Genomic DNA, 6,611 nt, shown 5'->3' with positions numbered 1-6,611 from the left:
ACAGCTACTAAACAGCCATCATAATTCGTCAACAATAAACAATTGAAAATGACTAATTAATATTAAAATCTGTAACATAATGTAATGTTTGGAGTTTCGTCTGTTACTGTTACTATTTTTACCATTTCTTCTTGGAGCAACTGTAACCCACATTATTTCCTTAGGGATTAATAAAGTATTCTGATTCTGACTGTTTCAGGATGACCTGCCATTATCCAATGACACGTCTGCTTACCTGTATCTTTTGCTCGTTTCTCCTCCTCTTCTTTTCTCTTTTTTCTAAACTGAGCACCTGATGGCTTTGAACTTTTCTTGTCCATCTTCCATTGGTTTTAATTTTGCACTCCAGTATGAACACAAATCCCCCAACTCAAGGATCACCACAACATAACCTAACAGACCTACACCTTAGTTCACAGATTCACTTTGTCTAAGGTTTATTTCTGGGATTTCACACAACCCAGGATTCAGATCATGAATACATAATGGGCTTGGATTTACATCATTATCAATGAAATGTGCTCTATTTGGAAGCAGCAGGCCCCTCCCCTTTCGACAGGTTGTGTGTGAGACATCAAATCATCAAACTGTAAATTATAAATTTTAAATTGTTATTGATCCCTTTACCCCGAGTCCTAAAGTGTATATTTATTTTCTTACTCTTCTTATATTTATTGTTTGTTTCCTTGCACTGCTGTAACTGGAGCCTCGTCGTCTCGTCTCTCTATATACTGTACTGTATGTAGCGGAGATGACAATAAAGTTTACTTTGACTTCAGCAGCGCGCAGGCGCACCGAGGGCTCTCGCGCTCACTTTTCGTGTATAGAATTTCGAAAACACATCGGTGCAAATTATAAGTCTGTATCATAATGTCTGCTGTTTTCGTGTTGTTGTTTTGTTTTTATTTTGTTTTATTTTGCGAGTTGGTTATTAGATGCTGCTCCAGCCAGCCAGAGAATCCCCCGCCGCCCCGCCCTCTCCTCCCTGTGCCGCAAGCAGCAGGCGCACCTCACTAACGGAGGGCGCCCTTACTCCCAGCAAATAGGCGATAGAAAACCGATCGCTGCCTATGCCATTCCCAATATGTGCTGGCTGATGTCGGGGCAGCATGAGTACGAGCAATTCTTTCTATTTTGCCGATGCCCGTGATGCCGCCCCCCACCACAATGCCGCCCCGGGCAACCGCCCGTGTCGCCCGTATCAAAAACCGCTACTGGACAAGAGAAATTTCAAGAAAATCTAAAAAACAAATCTATATCTAAAAAAATAGATCTGTCAGCTGTTTAATGTAAAAAGAAAAAACAAAAGAAACTACAGGAAAAGTGAAACGATAAGGTTAGCACATTCACTGTCATGTCACTTCACTGACAGACGAACAGGAAAAACAGGTAAGAACTGTGCACCACTATACTGAAATAAATAGGTTATTACTGAAATACAAGCGAACTATGATATAAATCTATAGTTGCTATTAACACGTTTAGTTATAAAGAACACTCATTGATTCATGAGCAGTATTAGCTTTCTTCTAACATGCAGAAGTCTGCACCACGTGTTTCATAGTTAAACGTAACATGACCAAAACACCAACATCAGCTTACTGAACAAAAACAAAATTTATTAATTTTTTTAAATGAAATGAACAGGCATTTAATTGAAATATTAATGTAATCAATTAATTCTTAATCTTAATTACTTAATGGAACATTTGATTAATGATTTAATTCCATTTTTAATGAATTCATTGTATCCATACACATGCAGAATTCTGTGTCAGTTTTTGAGCACATGGCTACATGATGTAAGTCAGTCTGTGTTTCATCTCTTTAAAACAACACAAATGGAGATCCACCTCTTAAGGGACACTAATAATATCAACATATTAATACTTAGACCAAGCAACAAACCACTACAAACCTGAGCTTTACCATCATATATGTTATGTTACGTTAGCATAAATGAGATAGATTTTTCTTTTTTGCAAATTGTGTACAATAATCTCTATTTTAATTTTTCCTGCAGTTTATACAAAATAATATATCTCAAAAATGAAATTATGAAGACACTTAAAATACATTTCCTTGCTTTTTTGAGGGATAAACGTTTGACATTTCTGTAAACAGAAAAATGTGACACTTAATACATATATATTATACAGATTTTTAAATCTTGTCATATAACGGTTGTACTGATACATAGTGTTTGGAACTTGAAATGCTCCAAAAATGCCACAATTCACTTCAATTCAATTCAGTTCAATTCAATGTTATTTACACAGCGCCAAATCACAGCAACAGCACCTCAAGGTGCTTTATATTGTAAGGTAGACCCTACAATAATAGATACAGAGAGAAACCCAATGATCATATGACCCCCTATGAGCAAGCGCTTTGGCGACAGTGGGAAGGAAAAACTCCCTTTTAACAGGAAGAAACCTCCAGCAGAACCAGGCTCAGGGAGGGGCGGGGCCATCTGCTGCGACCACACAACAGCATGTAAAAATGTAAAGATAAGCTATGGCGGACTTGTTCTATGTTAGGTATAAAAGGGTTAATTAAACTGTATTTCATGCTATGGCATTATGTTTTACAAAAAACTATTATGTCAACATAGAACAACTGAACTGAACTGAAACAAGAGCAAGAGAAAGCGAGCAGGTCAAGAGTACGAGGGAGAAAGAGGGAGGGATTTAGAATGAAAGAGACAGAGAGATTGGAGGATACAGAGGGAGGCAGGGAGGGGGCAGGGGTGCACATGGAGCATGGTTTTAGTTCAGTGGAGTGAACTGACAGAGGAACTCACCACAGAGTGAGAAATATTTGGACTTAACTTCCAGCAGTGTGGAGGGACACTGGAAGGCTTCTGTGAGGTAAATGCACTGCTGATCGGTGAAACGAAGGACCGCAGGGTGCTGATTCTGCACACGGAAATTAAATGGATGTTTCTGTGGTTCTTGGCTTCTTAACAAAGCTTTTATTTCCACGTGTCAACAACCATCAAGGTTAGCAAGCTTTAGCGTGAGAGGTAAGCAGTAAGTCGTAGGGGTACTGGGGATCTTCCAGGCTCTGTCTTAAATCAATTAAAGAAGTGTCAGCTGCAGTAACGGGAGCTGCAACAAGGACATGTTGTGCATTCCCAGACAGGAACGCATGTTCACTTTCTGTGAAAAAACGTGCTTGAGCTTTGAGTAAATCTTGGTTGTGAGACGTGAAGCTTGGGATCAGTTTTCTATGCAGATCATATGCATCATGCTCTGAAGGTTAGAATTTAATGAAGGCACTTATTTTATAAAATGGAAAAAGGTCCAAGCTATATATAAACTATATGTTTAATGTGTGTGTTAAATTCATTTTTGGAAGTTTAAGTGAATGGCTGTTTAAACTTTTACTATAAGTTAGCAGCTGAGAAATGTAGCATGTTATAGACACAAGCTTAGATGGATCAAACTGCACTGCAATCATCGTTGCAATGTTACATTCATACATGTTATAATAGTGTGAGAGTGCATCATATTCTTTAACATGACTCATTTGCCAATAGTGGACTGTTAAAAAAGAAGCTTCAGTTGTGACATTAAGAGTAAAAAACTAATAACAGACACTGTAAACCACATTTCGAACAGCTAATAACATCTGTGTGAATAACCTGTTTCACCTGATATGATATTTATTTGGCCTCGTTCTTCTATAGAGCTTTTTCATTATACCTGAGCACTCAGAGTTTATACACCTTCTCTCATTGACACAGGATGGTTGTTCTACTGAAGTGCTGTCTATCTAAAACTCACACACATTCACACCCCGATGGCTCCATCGGAAAGCAACTTGGGTTTATTATCTTGCCCAAGGATATTAAGCATACAGACTGGAGCATGGACTGAACAGGGATCAAACCAACAACCTTCCAATTAGTAGATGACCTATGTTACCTCCTGAGCTACACCCACCCCGTTTCAGTCATATTTGAAAAATTAGGGGCATTAAAAATGAAAGCAACTTGAACTGCACTTTAAATCTCACTTAAATGCTGAAAAGTTACACACTTATTGTAATGTCCAAGGCAGCCCTACCTTTGATTTAAAAAAAATGTGGAGCACTCAGAGAGAATCCATAAGACACTGGGAGAACACAGGTAGGCCCCAGAGTAGTTTCAAACCCAGGACCTTTCTTCTGTGAGGTGATAATGCTAACCACTGCACCACTGTACTGCCATAGCCTTGTTACCATAAAAGCTTGTTACTGAACCTTTAATTAGTATTAGTTTGTCAAGGAACTCCTCTGTGTATCAAAGTATTCTGGAGTTAATTCTGAGGCCATCTGTCTGTCAGCTTAAGCTTTGCCCAAATCGGGTCATGCAGTAGGACAATGATCCCAAGCACGCCTGCAAATCTACAGCAAACGGCTAAAAAGAGAAAAGAATCAAACCAAAGTCTAGACCTCAACCCAACTGGCATGATGTGTCAGGACCTCAGGTAAGCTGTGGATAAATGAATGCACACAAACCCAAGCAACGTTTTTCATTTCAATTCAGGTTTATGTAGGGCCAAATCACAACAGCAGTAACCTCAAGATACTTTATAATGTACAATAAAGACCATACAATAATAACCCCCCACACACACACACACCCCTCAGAAAAACAAAGAACAAGGAAACAAACAAAAACAGTAATATTCTAGTGCCACAAAATTCACATCAAAGTAAGGAAAGTTTCCATAATTAAATTAAAGAAAATGCCCTCATGTGATAATAATTAAAATATTGTTTTAATTTCATATTTACACAAAATCTTGTGTATTTTAACAGATTTTATATAGTAAATAAAGTTACATGTGTCGAAACAATGAAATGACTAATAATATGGTCAAACACTTTTCTTTCTGTCTTTTACATTTACATAAGCCTAAGGTTGCAGAAATGTGCTGTTATTAGTTGGGTTTTATTATGTAATTTACTTGTAAAAAAAATCTTGTACTTTTATTCCATAATTTAAGTCAAAATACTTTCATTAAAATAGTAACTGTGTTTAAAAATGACAGCAATCTAATGTTCATCTTTGAGCATATGAAGTGTATGATGGCTTTTTACATATAGATTCACCGTTTTACAATAGCCAGGAAATGGTATTGTAATCTTAATATAGTTTATTACAGATCACATCAAGTAGATACTAATGGATGTGAATATTGAAAGAGCTGACTCCAGACCATCACACTTCCTCCTCCATGTTTGACAGTTGATGCCACTCACTGTGGAGCTGTCCTTCTGCGTGATGAACTGAATATTTCAAATTTTGATTCATCAGTCCATAACAGTGTTGTTCAAGTTACCTGAAAAAAGTAATTAGTTACTTATTACTTCTCCAAAAAAGAAATCCCATTATATTAATGATTACTTATTTTCAAAAGGAATTAGTTACTTTATTAATTAGTTACTTTTTAAAAACATGATACAACCTGAATACTTAATAAAGCCACAGACCTTTCAGCCCAGTTGTATTTTTTCTGCATAATCCAGCATATAAAATTGAATCAAATGGGAAAAGCCTCTTTTTAAAATTGTTTTTAATCTTTTAACTTTATGCACATTGCATTAAGCAAAAATTAAATTATATGCAACAGTATCTGACTTGAAGAAATTCTTTAACATTCAAACCTATTTTCTGCATATGCCAGGATATAAAATAAAATAATGTTTTGTGTTTACACTCTTTCAAATAGATGCAAGTAAAACACAGCAGAAAATAAATAAAATCAAAGATTCAGAAGTCCTGTCACTCTTAAATCTATTGTCAGCTGTTTAGCAGGAGTGGGGCGGGTGGAGGTTTGCCCACAGCGGTCATGTCAGTGGGGGGATCCGGGGGTTTCTCTGTGAGTGTCACATTCCCGTGGCAGCGTGCTCGCTGCTCGCTCAGATTTGAAGTTTAATTTTTCGCTGTAGAAAGAAGTTTTCTTCCCACGCAGAGTGAACAGCGGACGCTAATGTTTGTGTCACTTTTTACAGAATCAAACTCAAAGTAATGTGATTACTTCCACGCTTTAAACACTGCATGGTCGCACTCTCTCCATCACTCCATATTATCCATTGTTGATCTGTACACGTCTGTTGCTGCCGCAGGCGTTGCACGCTCGGACGTCATTGTCATGAGACACTCTCACAAACAAAATCACGGTTTAGTAACGCAGCGTGCTTATGGGAAAGCAACAGTAATCTAATTATTTTTTTGCTATAGTAATCCTTTACATCACTCGTTACATAAAAAAAGTAATCAGAATGCATTACTGCCCAGCTCTGGTCCATAAAACCTTCTTCCAGTCTTCAGTAGTCCAGGGTGGTGTTTCATGGCCCAGACAAGCCTCTTTGTCTTATTCTGATGTCTGGTTTTCTTTCTGCATCTCGTCCTGTCAGACCTGCAGCACGAAGTCTTCTCTTCACAGTAGAAACTGAGACTTTCTTACTACGACCACTATTAAGCTGCTTGAAGCTGTTGTCCTGTGAGCCGCCGATCACACAAGCTGTTAACTCTCAGAAACTTGTCCTCTGATCCAGTCGTGTCTTTGGGTCTGCAGACCTTCCTGTCACAGTTTGTTTCTGAGCCTTTGGATGGTGAA

The 6,611-nt window shown here is 37.8% G+C and overlaps 1 protein-coding gene across 1 annotated transcript in view; it reads left to right on the top strand.

Annotated features, from left to right (window-relative positions):
- The first annotated feature begins 2,795 nt into the window (after positions 1 to 2,795).
- The window catches only part of LOC116334049 (cadherin-12-like), a 50,739-nt gene continuing 46,923 nt past the window's right edge, over positions 2,796 to 6,611 (top strand). The window contains exon 1 of the mRNA XM_039601765.1: positions 2,796 to 2,870. The gene's annotated coding sequence lies outside the window, so the exon portion shown is untranslated. The remainder of the gene's footprint in view (positions 2,871 to 6,611) is intronic.

Source organism: Oreochromis aureus, linkage group 18 (assembly GCF_013358895.1).
Source record: "Oreochromis aureus strain Israel breed Guangdong linkage group 18, ZZ_aureus, whole genome shotgun sequence".
NCBI classification, from domain to species: Eukaryota; Metazoa; Chordata; class Actinopteri; order Cichliformes; family Cichlidae; genus Oreochromis; species Oreochromis aureus.
The sequence above is the reverse complement of the archived record's forward strand: the minus strand, read 5'-3'. Positions and strand labels throughout refer to the sequence as shown.